A 6,249-nucleotide genomic window follows, 5' to 3' on the forward strand; every position below is an offset into this window, starting at 1 on the left:
ATTTTTTCCCATAATTTTATTGAGAAACAAATAGCAACGAGACAGTTTCAAATCAAATTGGTAGGACAGTTTCAATAATTAACACATTGCATACTCTCTTCCTAGTGGTTATTTGCTGTACAAGATGCAGACACGATATCCTATTTACAAACACTATTACAACAAATCCCTCTATTCATTAAGAGAATATAACTATATATCTATCCTAACCATTTTGAATACACAGATACAAAATGGATATTCATCTGTATACCCTTTTTTTGTTTAGTTCCATTATTTGAATATTATACGTGTGTAAACTCAGCAAAATATTCTAAAAGAGTCCAGCAGTCCATAATAGCATTGGATTTTCCGCTTCACTGGCAATGTCAGAAATTGTTGACCTGAGTCCCCTACAGCTCAACATAACACCATGGCTTTATTGCTTTTTTTTCTTCCAATAGTTGCTTTATTGGGGGGGTCTCATAACCGACAGCTTCCCCAAACCAGCCCTGCTTCCTCTACAAAATCAACAGATGGAATGGGCTTCCCGTTAGTGCAGGGGGGCTGGCTCGCTCTACCAAGGGAGACGGGACACGAGGGCTTCAACTCTAAGGCACAGGGACAGACTGCTGTCGAGGCTGGAGAAGTCCTGCATCCACCTCCTCTCCAGGAAAGTTTCTCTAAGGAAAGGGCCCAAGACCAGGGGAGGTTGGGGTGGAAGAGGGAGCATCCAATAGATTTCTGGAGCCAAGCGAGACCGACGAAGGGCCTCAAAATTGGCAACTTAACTGCTCCCCGAGCCTAGAGGCACAAACACTCATTCACACCCACCACAGACACAGGGGGCCAATATACCCCTGGACCCACTCCGCTACCCCTGGACCACTGGAATTTCTGTGTTGGTACCCAGTGGGAGGGTCCGCGGCAGGTGGTGCTGCGCAGGGGGTGGGTCCTTAGAGTCGCTACTGATTGGCTGCCTCGCAGGCGTCTATCCAATTGTTGTACATGCCCACGTGTTCTGACAGGTAAGTGATGGGCGTCTGGAATTCTTCTAGGCACACAGTACAGGAAATGACTCCAGTGTTTTGGGCAAGGTCCATTTTTATATCACAGGACTTCTCATGGTTACAGAAGGGGCAGGTAAACTGGGTCTCTAGGGTGCCTGTCATCTTCTTCTTGGGGGGCGGCTTCCTTTTCTATTTTCTGCATCCCATGGCTTTGAGTAGATGAATCTGCACTCTTTCCCTCGCAGCAAAAGCCATGGCTTTATTTCTTAAACTTCGTTTTTATAACTTTCTGCTGGATGGTTAAGACCAAGATAAAGCAAGACGTATGCAAAAAGAGTTGTAGCTTTTGGATCTGATAAGGTCAGTCAAATCCCTTCAGGATTTATCCTGAGAGCCTGTACCTCAGATTGTAGATCCTTTGTCAGTGTCAGCCATGTGGATGAGTCATGGCCACTGCTTGGCCAATGTGCTCTCTGTGAAAGTCTGAGAGAATGAATGTTTTCTCATGTGACTCTCCTTAGGCACACTCTACATCATTGATCACTTTCCTCTTTGGCCCCATAGTCTCCTTGATCAGAAAATTTGGGACACTCCTGAGTTACATGACATTACAGTACAAGTTTTCATATGTCCTGAGTCTTCATTGACCTTGGAAGGCTAGGGCCAAAATGTTGGCTTTCCTTGTATCCCTCCTTTTTTTCTAATTTTGGTCTGCAAACTTAGGTTGTTAACCCTCCAGAAGAGAAGCTTATTGTTATTACCATACAACCTAGGCTGTTAAGTTTAACCTCACTATCTGTCTGAATATCAAACATCTTAGGCATAACATGGAACAGATGTTTTTCATCAAGTATTGATATGTTGAACTTTAAGTCCCTACAGCATATGATGAAAAAACATTAAAAAATTAAAATATATTTTGAAAATAGGCATAAAGAATTACATGATTCTTATGTTTACACATAAGTCCAGAAATCTAACCATATACAACCTTGTAGCAGGACATTCCCGCAACATTCCTTTTCCCGTCTCCTGCCTTCATTCACCACCCCCTTTTTTTGAAGAATCATCTACCCGAGAGATAGCACAGTAGCAACTGGCATGTCATGACAAGCAGCCCGTATTCAGAAGATCTCTGGTGATTTAAAAAGTACTTTACTCGGTTGCTGTTACTAAGTATTCAATTTTTTGTTTTCTTTCTTTCTTTTTCTTTTTTTTTACATTTTTGGTACAGGGTATAACTATGCAGCTCAGACTCGTAGTGATCCTTTTGATTTTAGCCTCTTCAGTGCTGGGATTACAGGCGTGTGCCACCACGTCCAGACTTGGTGGCCAGTTCAGTGCACCTGGCAGCATGTGTTGTGGGGAATCAAATCCCAGTTCCTGTACTTGCCTAAGCAGGTGGTTAGTCCACTAAGCTATCTCGCCAGCCCTTGTTACTAAGTATTCAGTAAATGTTAATTTGCTATACACACTCAACATACAAGTGAGCAAAGTCTAGACATACTTGGTTTAAGCACATAATAGATACTATGGTCAGTGATTCAGGCTCCCTGACCCACTCCCCAGATCACAGATATGTATGGTTCTTCTGGGCCTTGCCTTCAGGAGAAAAGTCACCCTGTCTTCCTTCCCAGAGTAGCTACAGCCAAGGATTGGATGCTGTGGAGCCACATGGACTGCTCACAACTTCAGGATGACTCTGAAGGGGCTTCCCAGCTCCACAGCTGCCTCTGGAGTTGTTCCACAGTTTGGTTTCTCCCTCTGCCCAGTGCTATTTCCTTCACTTTGACCAACCAGAGCCAAGCCCCAAGCCATTCCAACCAATTATACTCAACACAGATCTCCATCTCAGACTCAGGGGCTGGTGGAAAGTGACTTTGACCAGTTTTTGATGGACCAGGTTAGGAAGAGCAGCCTTATTAATATTTTAGTGTGTTTCTCTACAACAGTCATCAGCTTGTTTTATTTACATGGTTCAAACAAGATTTTGGTGGAGTATTTGTTTTGTTTGTTTTACATCACGATAGAAGAGTAGCTCTGGAATTTGAAAACATCTAACATAACAGTTCTAAAGTGGCTTCTCAGGATATTTAGAAACTGAAAAGTCTTTGGGGGGTATACAAAAAGTATTTTCTATTTTTGCTTATTTCTTAATAGTACATGTTTGGAGCACATAATGACTACATTTATTATGGGGAGTTGGGAGATGGACACAACACGTGTTAATTCATTTTTTTGTTCCCTACCTATTTTATGCCTCCGTGCTCTTTTCATTTACAAAAGCTCTACTTTCATTTTTTCTTTCAATTCTTTTTTCATCCCCTTTGCTCCCCTCTTCCCCTTCATCTCTTGATGTCCTTCCCATTTACAAAAGATCTCCCAACTTCCTATTATGTTTTTATTTTGGTCTTTGTTTATGCTTTGGTCTTTTTATATTTTTATATTCTTATATAAGATAGATCATGTAATATTTAAACCTATGTGTCTGATTAATTTCACTTAACACTATGGTCTCAAGGTGTATCCATTTTCCTATGAATGTCTCAAGTTTATCCTTCTTTATGGCAGAATAATACTTCATAAAAGGTGTTCTTTATTTGTTCTTTAACCTTTATTTTTTTAAATTTATTTATTTGATTTATTTGTGTGTGTGTGTGGGGGCAGCTCAGCCCACCAGAGGGCGGGGCTGGCTGGCATGTGGTGCTGGGGGATTGAACTGTGGTCCCTGTGCTTTGCTAAGCTTGTTCTAAGTAGGTGCTTTAGACCACTGAGCCATCTCACCAGCCCCTGTTCTTTAACCTTTAACAACAAAGCAATACACATTAAAATAATGACTGTAAAAAAAGAGAACAGGAACAAAACTGAAATTGATAATAAATAGCTACACTTTTCTACTATTCAGGTTTAATTTTGAAGACTATAGTAAGCAAAATACATATTTTTTTATGTATTTAGAACAAGGTCTACAGGGTCTACAGCATCTCACCATGTATATTGGACTCATAGTGATCCTTCTGTTTTCAGTCTCCCAAGAGCTGGGATTACAGGGAGGTGCCATCACACCCAGCCTCAATTGATGTCTCAGCGGGTCCCAGGGGTGGGGCTAGATTTTTCTTTTTTTTAAAAGTCTAACATTCACATTGGCCAGTGATATAGCTCGGCAGCTTAGCACCTGCCTGGCAAGGGTGAGGTCCTAAATTCAAATCCTAGTACCTGCACAAAATATTTAACATTGTTTTATAATTCAGCTATATGGTAGCAAAGTCATTAATGAAATGTTGAGTTTTATTAAGGGCATCTCACTGTCCACAAATACATCTAATTTCACAATCATATCATGAGGTCAGCATTATTATCCCAATTTTATGGACAAAAATAGACAGGTTCAGAGAAGTCAAGCAATTCTTCAAGGTCACCAAAACAGTAGATAGTGGAGTCAAATTTTAGCATAGATTTTCCTATTTTTTAAAAAAATTAGTGGTTATAATCTGCTCCAGAGTGTACAGTTGTTTTCTTGCTTGCTTGCTTTCCTCAGTTTTAACAAAGCAACACATTCACATGGTTCAAAAGTGAGACAGAGATAGAAACAAGAGGAAGATGTTGAGACAAAATCCCCATCTATGACCCAGCACTGCAGGCTGGAGTTGGTGAGACAGGTGGAGAAGGTGTGTGTGTGTGTGGGGGGGGGAGAGATAGTCAAGAGGAAAGACACAGAATGTGGCTCCAGAGTGGAAATCCTGCTCCTCACGGTGGAGGAGGGAGTGCTGGTCTGGGAGAGTGTGGCCTGGTCACATCATTTAGTGTTCTCTTAATGAGAAGAAAGTAGGAAACAATTTGGGTCATCTGAAGGAAGGCTATCCTTAGACACTGACAAAATGGACCAAAAAGAAGAGACTGAATGAAAAACCACTGAGGATGTTAATGGGGCATGGAGTCCCACACAAAGCAATTTTCCACTGTCGGCGGAGATAGTGCCAGAGACTGATTGGAAGAACCTTACACCTTACTCCTTTATCTTTCTTGGGCTGGGAGAAAAACTCAGGATGTGGCTACTGAATAAAGAATAGACAACAGATACTCTCTCAGCGGATTCTGCTCTGGTAGGACCAGGGGCTTGACAGCAGCTGCCCTAGAGGCATCCTGAGAAATAAAGGCTCCCCCACCTGAGCGAGGAGGACAGACAGTAGCACACCTCAACTGGAGGAATAAATTCTGGCACAGCTCTATGTATACAACTGCAGACGGGATGAAAAGACAAAATTCTACCAAAGCCCCCAGTTGCTACTGTGCAGGAACCCAGAAACTCCCAATTCAGGCAATCAGAAAGGAGAATACAGAATATAGAACTATCAAAGTCCAGCTGTTAGGGTGGGTGATATAAGTGAGACAATACTATCAATCTATTTCTTAAAAAAAACTGGTAGAATCATGAGTATTTACTCTTTTTTATCATGCAGGCAAGAGAAGGAAAAAATGTTAGCAATCTTTTCATTTGACAAAAGACTTTTCCATGTGTTTATACTCTATGGGAATAAAGAAATGCCAAACATCACATTCTGAGAGCATCTGATTATTGAATAAGACAACCTGTCAGAATTACATGACTCTTGAGATAATTTTTAAGGATATAGCAGTGATTTCCAGTGTTTTTGTTCATATAATCCTTCCAGTGATAAATTGATAAGAATAAAGGAACTGAACAAATTAGTAGACTTGCAAATATTCATGCAAGTTTCAGTGCCACATTGAATCAGATTTTTTGGTTTTATAGTATGACATAAATATGATTACTCTTAGATAGTTACAGGGAAAACAGCACATTTCCATCATTTGATTCTTAGATTTGTTTTATTAATTATGAGTCTTGCTTAACTCTGAAGTTCTATTTGTAAAATAAAATAAAATAAAATTTAAAACAAAGGAGTCCTGTGGAGCTCAATTTTATTTGGGGAAATGGAGAAAAAGATGGACATGATTTTATCCCACAACCATGAAATAAAATGATGCTTATTATAGAGGGAAGATACAAACTAGGCTTGATAAAGAAAGGAGGGAGTCAAAGAAAACCACTTATAGATGACTGGAAAAAAAGAAGGCCCAGATAGATGGACAGCTAAGTTATTTTTTTAAATTTTTTTTCTAATACTTTTGTTTATTTATCATTTTTTTCTTTTCAAAGTTTTATTGATAACCATATAGCAATGAGACAGTTTCAAATCAAATCGAAAGTACAGTTTCAACAAATAATACACTGCAT

General features: G+C 40.1%; 1 pseudogene; it reads right to left on the bottom strand.

The window, feature by feature from the left end:
* Positions 1–944: 944 nt before the first annotated feature.
* Positions 945–1,196, bottom strand: LOC111813641 (annotated as a pseudogene).
* Positions 1,197–6,249: the final 5,053 nt, after the last annotated feature.

The sequence above is a fragment of the Octodon degus genome, unplaced genomic scaffold (assembly GCF_000260255.1).
Source record: "Octodon degus isolate 3935 unplaced genomic scaffold, OctDeg1.0 scaffold00208, whole genome shotgun sequence".
NCBI lineage: Eukaryota > Metazoa > Chordata > Mammalia > Rodentia > Octodontidae > Octodon > Octodon degus.